This window comes from Arvicola amphibius, chromosome 13 (assembly GCF_903992535.2).
Source record: "Arvicola amphibius chromosome 13, mArvAmp1.2, whole genome shotgun sequence".
Classification (NCBI taxonomy): domain Eukaryota; kingdom Metazoa; phylum Chordata; class Mammalia; order Rodentia; family Cricetidae; genus Arvicola; species Arvicola amphibius.
This window is the reverse complement of record NC_052059.1, coordinates 7,156,020-7,173,347: the sequence shown is the minus strand read 5'-3', so window position 1 is coordinate 7,173,347 and position 17,328 is coordinate 7,156,020.

Genomic DNA, 17,328 nt, shown 5'->3' with positions numbered 1-17,328 from the left:
TACAATTACGTTTTTATTTTTTATAAGGTGTTCCTAAGGCCATTTAAAAAGACTAATCTCTCCCTGCAGGCCGTAGTTTTTAGTGGTTTTAGTTATCAAGTATGATGAGTTTGTCTTTTATTGTGCTATTAAGGACTTTTGTGGTGACAGTATCAACACGCGTGATCTAACGGACAAGAAATAGGCTTTCAAGGTCTCTCTCCTGCTGTTGCTCCATGTATGTTTCATTTTGGTCCCCACATTTTCTGAGGTGTGATGAAGCTGTTATTGTTATAGAAAGATTCACTGAGAGCTTGCTTAGTCTATAATTTTAAGGGGGCTCTGTATCCAATAATGACTATTTTCCCTAATTACATCCCATGTAGTTTTTACCATATATACATTATATATAAACACATGCATAACATATATAACATACAGTGTATATGCTTTATATACACTATATATAACATATATAACTATATATGTGTATATATACATATATAACTTTTATGCAGACTTGCCCAGAACATCTACACGTTTACATCACTCAAACATTCTTCTAGCATGGATTGAGAAGATGGACAAACGAGCCCCTGAGGGATTACTGTGGATTCATTCCAGTTACACTCTTGTATTTGCTTGCTTTCACTGCCCTCACAAGTGAAAACCATGATTAAAACAATTGAAGACTGTGTCTCTCTGTTCAGCTAAGATGGTTAGGACCTGGAGTCCACCAACCATGTCCAGAGACATTTGGAGAATTGGACCTTGGTGAGAGGCACAGAAATAAATGCCAACATATTGCCTGACTCTTTCTTCTAATCTCCTCCATCTCTAGATTCTGTGATGGCCTCTTGAATTCAACCTAGGTTTTTATTCTTCATGCCATAAGTACCTTAGGATGTGCTTCAGGAACATACACATTAGCTATATGTTTTAATAATTTATTTATATCACTTATCATTTAAAGAAATTTTATTTTTCTCTGATGTTGTTATGTGTCAGCACTCTCGTTCATGAGTGATGTTGATTTATTTTAGCACGTACTTCAAAGTTTTTAAATCATGTGATTGCACACATTATTCTAAAATATCTGACCTTTACTCCACTCCATCATCTTATCTACAATTATCTATGAATAGATAGTTGATGGGACAGCCTAGTGTGTGTGTCTAAGTCAGCTGGGTCTGTCCAAGGGAATGGCTCAGCAAATGAGACCCATTTACTGGTTTTATAATGAGGATTCAAGTTACTTTTGTTGGCAAATATTTCTGACTCTGAATGTCAGGCTCTGTGGTATGATATAGAGATCAGACAGCAAATAAAGAAGATGTCTTGCTGTTAACATGATATAAGGAATGAGAGACTCTGTCCTTAAGAGAAATTTTCAACTAGACTTAATTAGAAGTGCCTTTTCTTATCTAAATGCCATGTGTATCTCCGTTTCCTCTTTTTCATAGACATAATACCTTAATTGTGTAGACATTTCACTTTTTGAGAGTTATAATATGTATGTACTTTCATACATCTACAGAGATAGTTTCCTTAGGAATATTCATGTGCAAATATTTGTGTGTAAATAATAATAGTATTTGCGTATTAATAATATTCATTCTTTGATGATTAAAAACAAAATTAACTAGTTCTTCACTGATAGACATCTAGAGTTTTATGGCATTTTACTATTGAAAAACAATTACTACAATAAATAATTTTGACATTTTTTACTTAATTGCAAATATTAGAGAGGCTGGATAGCTTGCTCTTTACACAAACCCTGTATAATTTTTGAAGCAGTTATCCACCCACATGCATAATTCTGTATTATTTATATTGTTTAACCTGAATAGAATAGCAGCTTCTGGAACTTTGGTGATCCGAAATGTGAGGAATGTTATCTCATGTAGATTTATCCTTTATTTTTGTTATCATGACTGAGGGTTGGTTGAAGATAACTAAATTCATCTGAAATCCATAGTCTCTACTTTATTGTCTTTACATAACCTTTAAACTTTCTTCTTAAATTGACCTTTTTTTTCTTTTTTAAATTAATTTTTTAATTTTATTTATTTTCTTATCTTACATACTTATTACAGTTCCTCCTACCACCCTCTTTCCCTCTCACTCCCCGACCTTCCCCGCAACCAATCGCCCATCCACTCCTCCAAACTAATAAGGCCTACCATAGGGAGTCAACAAAGTCTGGCACATTAAGCTGAGGCAGCACCAAGCCTCTCCTCACTGCATCAAGGCTGAGCAAGGCATCCCACGATAGGGAATGGGCTTCAAAAAGCCTGCTCATGAACCTGATCCCAATGCCATGGGTCCCACAAACAGAACAAGCTATACAATTGTCACCCACATTCAGAGGGCCTAGCTTGGTCCCACGCAGACTCCACAGCTGTCAGTCTAGTGTTCATGAGTTCCCACGAGCTCGGATCAGCACTCGGTAGATTTCTCCTTCATAGTCTTGACCACTCTTGCTCATCTATTCCTTCCTCCCTCTATTCAACTGGACTCTAGAGCTCTGCCTGACACTTGGCTATGGCTCTCTGCATCTGCTTCAGTCAGTTACTGGATGAATACCCTCACTCTCATCTTAGAACTTTCATCCCGTAATGGAAGAATGTTATCCTTACTCTATATCCTCTCCAATACAAGCTGCCATAAGTCTTTTTGATCTTAGTCATTCTGAGTTGTATAAGATGGTATCTCAGCATTGTTTTGATTTGCATTTCCTTGATGCCTAAGGATGTGAAACAATTATTTAAATGTTTTTTGGCCATTAGATATCCTTTTGCTGAAAATTCTCTGTTTAGATGTGTATCCCATATTTAAATTGGATTATCTGGTGTTTTAATGTCTAGTTTCCTAATCCTCTGTCAGATGTGAGGTTGGTGAATATCTTTTTCCATTGTATAAGCTGCCATTTTGTCTTATTCTTCTTTTTCTTCTTTTTTTCTCATTTTTTTATTAAAAATTTCCATCTCCTCCCCTCCTCCTCCCCCTTCCCTCCCCTCCCTTCCACCCATATCCCCACTCCACCCCTCTCCAAGCCAAAGAGCCATCAGGGTTCCCTTCACTATGTTAAGTCCAAGGTCCTCCCAGCTCCCCCTAAGTCCAGGAAGGTGAGCAACCAAACTGACAAGGCTCACAGTGAGCCCGTCCATGCTGTAGAGTTCATGCTCATTGCCGTTGTCCTTGGTTTCTCAGTCCTCCTCCACCGTCAGCCACATTCAGAGAGTCCGGTTTGGTCCCCTGTTCCATCAGTCGCATTCCAACTGGACTTGGTGGTCTCCCGTTAGATCTGTCCCACCGTCTCAATGGCCTTATATATTACATTCCAATTTCTGATGACAGTTTCTCCTCCCTCCACCCCTCCAAATCCCTACTTTTTACCTCCCTCTCATCCAGAACCACTCCTCTGCTTCCTCCTTCCTGTTCCCACTGTTGCACAATAAAACTAAACTACACAACCATAACATAGCAGAAAATCTAGGTCAGACCCTTGCAGTCTCCCTGATTGCTGGTTCAGTCTCTGTGAGCCCTTATGGACCCAGGTTTCTGTGGATTTTCTTTTGGTGTACTTGATCCCTCTGGCTCCTACTCTTTTACCCCCTCTTCTGCAGGATTTTCCCAGCTCCACCTAATGTTTGGATGTGGGTCTCTAATTCTGTCTTAGTGTGGGTTTTTACTGCTGTCAAGGGATACCATGACCATGGAACTTTTAGAAAGAAAATATTTAATTGGGCTAGTTCACTTACAGTTTCAGAGGTTGAGACCATTATCATCATAACAGGGAGCATACATGAGGTCAGACCTGGTGCTGGGGCTGAGAGTCCTACATCTTGATCAGAAGGCAACAGGAAGTCAACTGACACACTGGGTGGTATCCTGAGCATAGGAAATCTCAGAGTCTGCCCATAGAGAGTCACTGTTCCTCCAACAAGACCATGCCTACTCCAACAAAGCTATACTTTCTAATAATACTACTCCCTATGAGATTGGGGGGGATACATTCAAACTACCACATATGCAGCAGAAAGATGAACACTATTTTCTCATTGATCCTATTACTCTTTGTGTTGCTACTCGGGATTGAGTCAATTGATACTGAGAGATATCAGTGCCCAGTGGTTGTTGGTTGTTGATTCCTTTTATTTTATTTGTTGGTATTGGTGTGTGTATGTGTGTGTATGTGTGTATGTGTGAAAGTGTGTGTGTGTGCGTGCGCATATGTGTGTGTGAGAGAGAGAGAGACTGTGTGTGTATGTATGTGTGTATGTGTGTGTTTTCCTTCTTTTGACTTTGTTGATGTGAGATTATTTATTTCCTGTGTTTTCAAGGATGAAGCTAACTTCCTTGGGTTGGAGTTTTCCTTCTAGCATCTTCTGAAGGCCTGGATTTGTAGCTATTGTTTAAATTTGACTTTAACATGGAATATCTTATTTCCTCCATCTATGGTGATTGAATGTTTTACTGGGTATATTAGTCTGTACTGACATCTGTGGTCTCTTAGAGACTGCAGCACATCCACCCAGGCCCTTTTGACCTTTAAAATCTCCACTGAGAGGTCAAATGTAATTCTAAGCAAATCTACATTTATATATTACTTGGTCTTTTTCCCTTGAAGCTTTTCATATCCTTTCATTGTTCTTTGTATTTATTGTTATGATTATTATATGGATAGGGGACTTTTTTCTGGTCCAATCTATTTGGTGTTCTCTAAGCTTCTTTTACTTTCATAGGTATCTCCTTGAGGTGAGGAAAATTTTTTTCTATGATATTGTTGAAAATATTTTTCAGCCTTTGAGCTGGGACTCTTCATTTTTCTCTACTCCTACTATTCTTAGATTTATTTCTTTTCTTGGTGTCCTAGATTTCATGGCTGTTTGTTCCAGGAAATTTTTAGATTTAACAATTTTTTTACTGATGTATCTATTTCTTATATCATGTTTTCAATGCCTGAATTGCCTTTCCTGTCTCTTGTATTCTCCTGATGAGGCTTCCTTTTGAGGTTCCTATTCAAAATGTAACACATACATTTGCCAAATTTCATTTCTTTGGGTATCTTTTGGTACTGGAGTTTGGTGTAGCATGATTAATAAAAACTCAGAGACAAATATTGGGATTCAATCTGAAGGTCAGAAAAACAGCCAGCCACTGGCTCTTACCTCTACCTCAATCTGAAATGTCAATCCTGCCTCCAGGAATCTCAGAATGAGATTGTGTCTGAAAGTTGTCTCCTTTTGTCTCATATCCCACTCTAGGGCCGGGATTAAAGCCATGAACCAGTACCACCAGGTTTCTTTGGGAAACTAGTGTGGTTACTGAAAGTAAAGATGTGTATCACCACTTCCTGGACTTCAAGGCTGATCAGAGTGGCTGTTACACTCTCTGATTTTCAGGCAAGCTTTATTTATTAAAATACAAATGAAATATTCTTATTGTTTGGTTATACAAAGAACAGGTAGGACATTTTCTTATAATTTCCTTGAATTGTTGCCAAGTGACAGAAAAATCTTTCTTCAAACCTTTACTATTAACATGGTGCTTCTAATGAAATTCTGAGTCTTATAGCATGTTTTCTCTTAATTTATTATTACCTTGTGATAGAGGGCCTGGTATATTGATATTGGATCCATTATGTGTTATAGACAACAGATAATGTCATTGTTGAATAAAGAATGAAGCTCATTCTGAATCGTGCAGAATAAGTTCACTGGTTTCAACATGCACAACTCTCTGCATATTAAAGTCAGTAACTATATTGAGATTCAAAAAAAATAATAATTCCATAAGGACATTATAAGGTTCAGATTGTTAAGTGGGCTCATGGGAGGACTTTGAGCCACTTTACCTATTTTTCCTGACTTATAATCTGTCTTTCCAGATTTATTTTCATCAGTATTGATTATAGACTTTCCAGGAATTGGTGTGCCTTTTACTATATGGGGGAGAGTACAATTAGTTCTTTTTAATAACTGAAGTCTCTTGCTTGTGAGATATTTATTGCTATTCTCTCCCAAAAAAATTACCTTAAGGTTTTTGCCAATACTCATTCTTTTTATCCATGATGAGGCAATTTCAGCATTGATAAAATTTCTGCTGGGTTTATGTGATGAAGTCTCATTTTTTGCTTTGGAATCAATTCAGAAATCTTTTATATAGAGGACTTTCGTTTTATACTTTGTTTGCATGCTAAAAAGATCCATTCAAAGATTTTTTTTTCTCTCTGCATAAGGATTCCTGTGAGAAAACGAGTAGAAGGCAAAATAACTAAAAATAAAATAGAGTTTTGGATACAAGCAATCAATTTGTGCATCATGTGACTTCTATAAGAACCAATTCTTTTTCAGGTTCAGCTGATATTAATCTTGGACTATTTAACTCCTGATCACCATGTAAGATTTGAAGTAAATTACTGAGTTCTTGAATAGTTAATCTAATTGTGGGCCATAGCAAGTTAATATCTCCCAGAAAAATTTGAATCTCGTTAAGAGTTTGTAACTGATCTTTCCTGATTTGTACTTTCTGTGGTTGAATTTTCTGACAACCTAACTTATACCCTAAATAATTGATAGATTATCCTCTCTGTATTTTTTTTCAGGAGCAATTTGTATTTCCCAGAAAAAAAATTGTCTTTATGTCATCAAACATTTTTTCTAATGTATCTGTGTCTGAATCAGCCAATATGATATCATCCATATAATGATAAATTTTGGATTGATAAAGTTGTCCATGAATTATTTCTAGTAGATACTGTGCAAAATATTGACACATGGTGGCGCTGTTTAACATCTTTGTGGATGAATTTTCCACCACTTCCTTTTAACAGGCTGAGGAATATTATAAACAGTTACTAGGAAGGCAAATTTTTCTTTATCCTGTTCTTGTAAAGGTTTGGTGAAAAGTTTTCTTGTAAATCAATCACTGTATTAGGCCATCACTTAGGTAATAAAGAAGGGAGGGTAATTCCACACTGTGAAGTTCCCATTGACTGAACCACCTTATTTATGTCTCTTAAATCTGTTAACATTCTACATTTTTTATATTTCTTATTAGTGACAAATACAGAAGAATTCCAAGGACTGGTCAATTTTTCAATGTGCTTACCACATAGCTACTCATGTACCAGCTGCTCTAGTAGCTGTAAATTTTCTAAGTCAAAGCCTATTGTTCCATGCACACAGGGCTGTTAGTCAACCATTTTAAAGGTTGGGTGGTTGGTGCCTTTGAAAGACCAACAGCTGTTGTGCCCTGCTTAGGTACCACATGGACTGACTGTGACCTTCATGATAATATCTTTTAATACTTTTCTCAGACGTATTCTTTATTTTATGGTTTATTTCTGAGATTGGAGAAATGTTAATCTACATTTTTTATTGCTGCAACAAATCACATCCTCATAAATTCATTGCTATGTTAGCCACATATGGCTTTAACTTTATTTGTAGTTCTGGCATATAACCCATCTTGCACTTTGTTTTACCTGAGATAAAGCTCCAGTCCCTGGAAGTTGAATATGTAGTTTCTGAAGAGGTCAATCTATTGCCAAGATTCTGGTCAAATTATTGTTACGTCTGCTCCTGTGTCTACTAAACCTTCAATTTCAATTCCATTTGTTTGCATTTTTAAATTTGGTTTCTGATAACCTATAGTGGTTTGCCAAAAGACTTGTTTTCTGTCCCCTCATGAACTTTTTTTATTTATTGAAGTTGTTCTGTCCTTCATTACATCCATAGCAGTAATGTTCTTAACAACAGGCATTAAATCATTTAACTATTCTGTGAATGAGTTCTCTGATGCTGACAGGGAATGACTGATTTAAATGTGATTTTGGGACCCATGGAGGTCCCTTAAGGTATTTCCTGATGAATAGAATTACCTTACCTGTCCCTTGATGATCTATATTCATTAGTCCAGTGCCAACCTTTCCCATATAATCTATGTATGCCATAAAGGCTGGGGCCTTCTTTTTGGATTTGTCGGTGGGGAGGGGGAGAGAATAACATTGTTTCTAGGAATTCCTTGCCTTTAATCCCATTTCAAATGTTCTTACTTGCCATAACTAAAACATCTGACATTTTTATTTTTCTTAGAATCTTTCGAAATTATTTTCCTATTAGAGCATCATCAAAAATGTATCATCTATGTTTGTTATTCATATTTATTGGTGCTGATCATGCCTTTAAAGGCCAAATCACCCTTTAGCATTCTAAATTAGTATTTTTTTGAGATCAGGCTTTGAATTAACAATTTTGAATTTTTAATTTTAAAAATTAAATTTTTAAAAGCCAAAGATTTGATAAATATTTGTCTAGCTTCTGAATCTGATACTCTTCTATTTACAGATAAAATCTGTCTTTGCAAATAAATCAGTGAAGGGTTCTTTGGGTCTTGTATAATTTTAGTAAATGACTTAGACCTCTTTCCTGATTCTTCAACTTTGTTCCAAGTATTTAAAGATGCTAAATTACATCATGCCAAAGTGCTTTTGTACCTAGCATCTTGACCTTCACCTAACAACTGATCTAATACCTCTAGTCCTATTTCATTGTTCTATGACCCTAGCTTCCTGTTTCCACCATGTTCTTCATTTTAACTGAGGTCCAGCTTCCAAGATTACTGTTACCAAATATTTCCAGTTTGGAGGGATAATTCTCTTCCGAGTTGCCCATGAATTTAATATCTGCTTTATGTAAAGTGAATGCATACCATAGGAAATGACCACTTTCTTAAATCTCCTCAAATCTAATATTGCTAAAGAATTCCATATAACTTTTTTGTAACCTTTGAGGTACCTGTCATCTGCTGGTAGGTCTTTTATAGTAACTGTATAAACCAAGATTGTTTTTCTAACAACCTTGAGCTGCCCCTCTTCAGTTTTATCATGAGGTAGCATCATAAGTTCTTGTCGAAATTCCTCTGTCTGTGTCTGAATATTTTTTTATTTGCAATTATAAGTGTTTCTAAGGTTTGTATTTTATCAATGCATTTGTTATATTTGGCACAATTATCAAACTGCTTTTTAATAACTGGTACAAAAACACTACAGCAGTCATGGTTAAAATATGAATTATTAGAATTATAGTAATTATAATCAGTATTATGTCAATCTTAGTTAAAACATAAAACGAAGTACCCTTTCATTTTCTGCTTCTACTTTTGAGCCATTTAAGTAACATTATACAGGGTCCCAGCACTCTCTTTTATGATATGTCCCATCCTTAACATAGTAAAGATTTTTTAAACTCTCTCCTTGAGGACTTGCCAGGTATTTTACTAAATCTGATGGTTTCTGTTTGTCTGTAGATGGTGTGATTTCTCTCTCCATGTGACTGTACCACATGTAAGAATACCAAATGTTGTTTTTAAAATAATCTCAATTTTTTGGATTTTTACCAATAAATACTCAGGAGCCAGAGCTGGGGTGAAAGCCTGCTAGCTCAGAGAGGTAGAGAGAGCACACAGCTGGCACTCCTTTCTGCTGACATCCCAGAAACCTTCTCCTTCTCCTACTGTTTCAAACAAGTCTCAGTCTCAGTGTCCCTCCCTTCTACTTCCTATTCATCTCTTTGTCCATCTTCCTGGCTCCCTCTTATACTGAATATTTCTCCTTTCTACTTCCTGTGTGTCTCTCTGTTAGACCTCCTGACTCTCTCTTATTTTCTGTGTTTTTTTCTTGTTCACTTCCTGTCAACTGGTTGCTTTCTCTTGACCCGTGGTTGACTTTATTCAGTCCTGTTTACAATAAGCAAAAAACTCTTGGATTAAAGGTGTGTGCTAGCATTATGTGCACCCCAACTAGAAACATGTTTTTCCAGTAAGTGATGAGATCTTGGAGTTCCCAGTGTGATTAAATATACTACAACACTATCTATGCTACTTTTCTAGTTTTGTTGTTGACTTTTCTAATTCCATTATGTTGATGAATTGACAAAAATTCCTTGTTTAATCTTACAGTGTTTGATTTTATATCCTAGTGTTTATTTTTATTCTTTGTATACATAGATTTTTTCTTATATAATTAGTAACTCATTTAATTAAGAAACATATTTATTCAAATCATAATTAAGACTCAAGTCTGCTTTTCCTTTTACCCTGACTTCTTGCTATTACTCTTAACTTCTTTACAATGATAAGCAGCCTTAATGGTACCATGTTACCTTAAGTACGGTTATATCTATAGATTCCTCTCAGCTTACAATGTACCTATGACTAGACATCCATCCAGAACTGAAAATATCATAAATTGAAAGTTAATTTAATATGTACATCCTATTTTTCTAGTCACACTTCTGTTGATGTGATAAAATAACTTGACCAAAAAAAAAAAAAAAAAAAAAAAAAAAAGCTTGGTACGAAAGGGTTTCCTTTGGATCACAATTCGAGGTTTTACTCTGTTATTGCGAGCAGTTCAAAGTGAAAAACTATGGAGCAGCTGTCATATCACATGCACATTTGGGAGTGGAAATAAATGAATGCATATACAGTGGCTTCCTTGTTTGTGCTGACATAGACTTTTCCCATAATTTTTTTTTAAATCGGTAAATTTGTTTATTGTTTTTATTGAGCTATATATTTTCTCCCCTTCCCTCCCTGCTTTTCCCCTCCCCTTTTACCCTCTTTCATGGTTTCCATGCTCCCAATTTACTCAAGAGATCTTGTCTTTTTCTACTTCTTATGTAGATTAGATCCATGTATGTCTCTCTTCGGGTCCTCTTTGTTGTCTAGGTTCTCTGGAATTGTGAACTGTAGGCTGGTTTTCTTTGATTTATGTCTAAAAGCCACTTATGAGTGAGTTTATATGATATTTGCCTTTCTGAGTCTGGGTTATATCACTCAGTATGATTTTTTCTACCTCCATCCACTTGCCTGCAAATTTTAAGATGTCATTATTTTTTCTGCTGTATAGTATTCTATTGTGAAAATGTACCACATTTTTCTTATCCATTCTTTGGTCAAGAGGCATTTAGAGAGAACTCTCAAGAGAGGAACCTAAAATGGCTGAAAGACACTTAAGATTTTTTCCATTCTTACACATCTGAATTGCCCCTGCTGAGTTAGATGATGTCACCCACCATGGACTGGGTCTTCCCACATGAATTTAATTAATACAGCTTCACTAAGACAATTCCCCTATAGACATGTCTACAGACAAACCTGATTGTCAAAATTCTTCAATGAGACTCTCTGGCCATGTTATCCTAGGTTGTGTCAAATTGACTATTAAAGCTAAGCATCACACTCACCAAAAATCACAAGGTAGTAACATCATACACTGGAGAGTACCCAAGAGTGAACTGACCTATGTATGAACAGATAAGAAAAAAAATCAAAATTTTAAGAACAGTCTGTACTGCATGCACATTGCAACATTATAAAGTTAAAATATCATATCAAGTCATACATCAGGAACCATATGTACATCTATTTCTAGATTACTAAGCCTAACGGTTTCCTTTAATTTCCATTTAATAGCAATAAATAAAGAAATATATACATTTATTCTACATCCTGCCTTCTGTTCCCCTTCCTTCAAAATTTATTTTTGCATTTAAGTTTATCAAACACATGTATTCTAATTTTTCCTCCATATTCCCATATATTTTTGTGTCACTAAATCAATTAAACTGTAAGTTGAATTTACATGAGCCCACTTATATCTTCATTTTCAGTATTAATCAACAAGTTCAGTTTTAATGACTTGTCATTTTATCCAGGCTCATGGTGACCAAACAATAAGGTAAATTTTCAACTCTCTTACAGCTAGATGGGAATTCTTAGCCTCAAACTCATGAAGTAGAAACTATAATAATTTTTAATGCCATTTCAGGACATTTCTTTAGAGAAATAGCTTGCTCTTGGTTGCAAATTTTCCCAGGAGCTCAGAATGTAGATGCACCATACTTATTCATGGAGAGCAATTTTCTATCCCAGGCCATGGCAAACAACTGAGACAAAGGGAATTCCATCTTGATCAATTCATGACATGCTGAAATAAAGTCGTTCTCATATTTAGGCTCCCGTCTTTCATATTACTGTGAACAATGGCTTATTCTCTCTAGTAACATCATACTTTGTCCCTTTTCCTTAAGCTGTATTTTTTCCTATCATCTCTTGATAAGCTGAAGTTTGTCCTTCAGAAAATCCTTAATAATGAGTGTGTGAGAAAAGTATCCTCTAAGTATGTACATTGTCAAAGTGTGGCAAGCCTTAGTCCAACCTCTGGTTTAGAGAAAATAAAATGGATAAACGAGTAGATTAGGCAGCTTCCCCAAAACAAATAAGACAGATGTGAGGTAAATACACAAGTAAATTGTCATGAGTATTTCAAAAAAATAAATATTATCAAATGTAAATTTAATGTAAAAGGAAGGGGATTCAGTTTTTAGAGGAAACTGAATAGACAAAAGTCACGAGTACAAAGAATAAACCTGAATTCTATTTCCAGTGGTTGGTCTTAGTTTTCAGTTTGACACAATATATAATGCTTGGGTGGGGATGGTCTAGGTTAAGTTGGCCTGTAGGCCTCTCTGTGTTGGATTATCTTGGTTACATCAGCTAAGCTTTGGGAGGTGCCTAGGCAAGGAGTTCTGAATTGCATAAGGGTGGAGGAATTGGCCAAGCACTAGCAAGCATGCATCAATCTATCCCTTCCTGCTTCTTGACTGTGGCTGCAATGGGAGGTGTTGTTTCAAGTTCCTGCTGTTTTGATTGATGGTAACCTGTAACCTAGAATCATGAGGCAAATCAACCCCTTTTCCTTAAACTGATTTTGCAGGAGTGTTTTATCACATTATAGGCCCCCTCCTCCCAATGCTTATGAAATATATTATCATATCAAATACAAATATTTTATCTAGACTGGTAATTAAAGGAGGCTGAGTTCCTCTACTTGTGTTAGTTGTGACAACTGCATTTTTTGCTATTATTATTTGTCACTTTTCGATGCACACACACACACACACACACACACCAAAGGAGGGAGCAGGGGAGGCAGAAGGAAGAAAAGCCTAAGGAAGGGAAGCAAAAGGAAACAAAGAAAGAATGGAAAGGTGTAAGGCGATACTGAAAAGAACCAATAGTTGAAACTAACAAATATTGAATTTTACAATTTTTGAGAGGTATAAAATCAGAATTAAGTTAGTGAACAAAAAGTAACCCCACTTAAAACTACTCAGAAAGCAAACGTCAGTACCTTCATGCGTGTGCGGCTATTGGTGTGATCGGAGATTCCTGGGTCTGTTTTTCTTCACTCCATAATCTGCAACCACTGTTGTACTGACTGCGAGCATTGAAAGCTGTAGAGAAGTGCAAGCTGATGTGATTTATACAGCTGGCTGTTTTATAATTTTATCTGGTTGCCAAGTAATTTATTCTTCTAAGTGAAAAGACGAATAACAACTTGTCTGCATTATGTATTATTGTTAATCTTTCTTGGTCATTTTTCACTAGAAACAATACAGCATGCCCTTTTGGTTTGTAAGTTTGGGTTTTCATAGTCTCAAAATAGTTTATTACTTATTCATAAATATTTGCTGCTGTTATTTTCCCTATTCCAGAGGTTTACATGTATGCATATTGCTTCCAAATCAGTCAGTGTTTATGGCCATTTTTCTCAAAGATAAAACTACAGAATGGGAAAAGATCTTTACCAACCCCACATCAGGCAGAGGTCTGATCTCCAAAATATACAAAGAACCCGAAAGATTGCTCATCAAAAAAACAAATAATCCAATAAAAAATGGAGTACAGACCTAAACAGAGAATTCTCAACAGAGAATTCTAAAATGGCTGAAAGAAACTTAAGGAAATGTTCAACATCCTTAGTCATCAGAGAAATGCAAATCAAAACAACTCTGAGATTTCATCTTACACCTGTAAGAATGGCCAAGAAAAAATACACCGATGATAACTTATGCTGGAGAGGATGTGGGGTAAAGGGAACACTTCTGCATCGCTGGTGGGAGTGCAAGCTGGTACAGCCCCTTTGGATGTCACTGTGGCAATTTCTAGAAAATTAGGAAACAACCACTTTTAGGTATATATCCAAAGGATGCTCAATTGTACCACAAGGACATGTGCTCAACTATGTTCATTGCAGCATTGTTTGTCATAGCCAGAACTTGGGAACAACCTAAATGCCCCTCGACTGAAGAATGGATAAGGAAAATGTGGTACATATATACAATGGAGTACTACAAAGCAGAAAAAAAAATAACGACATCTTGAATTTTGCAGGCAAATGGATGGAGCTAGAAAACATCATTTTGAGTGAGGTAACCCAGACCTAGAAAGACAATTATCACATGTACTTACTCATAAGTGGTTTTTAAACATAAAGCAAAGAAAACCAGCCCACAAATCTCAATCCCAGAGAACTTAGACAACAATGAGGACCCTAAGAGAGACTTACATGGATATAATCTACATGGAAAGTAGAAAAAGACAAGATCTCTTGAGTAAATTGGGAGCATGGGGACCTTGGGGGAGGGTTGAAGGGGGGAAAAGGCAGGGAGGGGAGCAGAGAAAAATGTAGAGCTCAATAAAAATCAATAAAAAAATTATTGTATTAACTTAGTTTTCCTAACTATTTCCACTTACATTTTCTTTTGCATCTTTTGTTTTCAGACTGGCTTTTTTCAAAAAATTAACTTCTTAACAATTTGCTTTTAATTTGTTTAATGGTTTTTGTGGTATTTTCATTTTTGCCTTGAACCCTTCCAACAGATAACTGCTGTTATCTCTGTGCCTTTTCAGTAATATGCTTTCAAAAAATAACAACCTTACAAGGTAGAAATGATCCCTGTACACTTTGTTTTAATTTATAAAAATAACATCTCTATAATTTTCTTTGCATGACAAATAACCTGGTGCCCTCATGTGTTATCAGTGGAGAAGATGATTTCGTCCTGTACTACATATTTTAAAAGAATATGTAGTACAGATAGGAAAAACATCACTAAATGTATCTTGATCTTTGATGATAGGGACACCAAAGAACACTTTCTTAATTCAAATACTTGCCCTCTCCTGAAGTAGAGAAAGTGTTGCCTACACACAACCATGAAGAGCCCATGTGATTTCTAATTCAGTCTCAACTCTTCTGCTTCCAGGAAATAAACTAAATAAAACCCAAAGCAGGTGCAATGCTCCTTCTGCTGCTAACACTAAGGATTTTGGTTGATTTCAGTATGGCCTTCATTTTACATACTGTGCTTTCCCGCTGGATCATACTCTGAGCTGAAGTTCTAATGGCTGGTATCCCCATGTCTTTTCTTTCTCCTTCTTATTATGTTTTCCAGCTCTATTTCTAATTGAATAAAACTGGTAATTCTATTTTAAACTGGCTGCTATTCTTTGGTTTTTGAGTGACAGATAAAAGTTATGGAGAGATGCTGATTTTGTAGTAATATTCAAATGAAAACTTGCTAATTGTTTTTACTTTGGTTTTTTGGTTCATTTACATGTAATGAGGCTAGAATATTTACTCAGAATATTTTCATAATAGTTGCTAAAAGACATGTTGCATGAGCATATTTTTGCATATCTAAATTTTTTACTATTATTCTTATATATGACTACATGTAACTTTTATCAGACGACCTATCAGTTACTGGGAAAGAAAGCTTACTGTGAAGTTTCCAAACAGCTCTCTAGGGACCTTTTGCTCTACCTGATTAAATCCTTACTAGACATAAAGTAGTCCTTTTATTGTTAAAGCTCCTTGGCCAATGAGTGAAGCCAATTTATGGGCTGGGTTAACAAATTCAGCTGCCTAATAGGTCCAACCCCAGAGAACTAACGGCTATGGCTGCCGATATTACAGCCCAGACACTAGGTGATCAGATTAGAAAAATTACTGTGGATTTCAAGGGCTGCCTGACTGTCGGCAGCTAGCGAAATCTTTGGCTGTGAATAGCAGCTATCAACAGCAGCGGTCAGAAGTAGTTAGTGTGAGCATTTGTGAGCTTTGGCCGTCAGGACCCTTGGCTTTGACAATACCTGCTGCTGGAACTCTCAGAACTCTTCCAGCTACACTGGACAGAACTCCGTCACTCTCTGCCTTCTGCAGTCTTGGCTTTCTAAATTCTCTTTATTTTCAGGACATTATGCCCTGTCTATTGTCATGCTACCCATTGCTTCTGACCCTGGCACTATCATGAACTCTCCAGTGTCCTCTCACTGCTACGGATAGTCTGTTCTGGAAAGCCCACTCCACACTACCCAGCGGTCAACTCCGCTGTTGACAAATACAGCAAGCAAGTAAATGTCAATCAGGAGCAGACTTATTGAAGCAAATATCACAACATCATGGCTTAACAAGGGAGTGCATCTCTATACCTGCTCTTGCAAAATGAACAGATCCTTATGTAGTTGGAGGAAGACGGCACATAAAGGAAGGGTTGTACTGGCACCAATCTCAATATAGCATCTTACTTCACCAACCACAGGCACCACATAGGGACCATCACAAACCTCCCAAGAAGATGAGTCCCATATCTTATCCCCAGTCACTGGCTTCTTGCCGGATCACCAAGGGAAGTACCCCCTCCTAATTTGTAAGGAGAATGGCTACAGAACTGTCTATCACATCCATTTAACATGCTTTTCTTACAATGTGACATTGTCATTCATTAAGAATAGCCTAAAATGTGGGACTGAGAAGATGGTTCAGTTCACAAAGGGTTTACCACACAAGCATGAGGACCTCAGTTCAAATATTCAGGGGTCACACTTAAGTATGACTAAAGCAATGGGCCTGTCATTCCAGGGGCAAGTGTGGAGACAGTGCAATTCCTGGGGCTTGCTGGTCAGTCTCACCACACCAGTCATCCCTGGATTCAGCGAGAGACCCTGCCTTGAAAACCACAGTGATGTGTATTTGGTAAAGACATCTGACATCAACTTCTAGCATCCATATGAGCAAATGTACCTACACTGTCATGCATCTATGTAACAGGTAAGGCCGTTTGTTTGTCCCAGCCGCCCTGCTAACTTAGCCCCAAAATAACCATACAGAAACTGTGTTCATTAAATCACTGCTTGGCCTATTAGCTCTAACATCTTATTGGATAACTCTTACACCTTGATTTAATCCATTTCTATTAATCTATGTATCGCCACATGGCAGTGGCTTTCCAGGAAATATTCAGCATGTCTTATTCTGGCAGCTCCATGGTGTCTCTCTCTTTTTCTGCCTTTCTTCCTCCCAGCATTCAGTTCTGTCTTCTCTGCCTACCTAAGTACTGCCTTATCAACTAGGCCAAGGCAGCTTCTTTATTCATTACCAGTGAAAGCAACACACAAAGAGAAGGAACGCCGACACCACATACATAC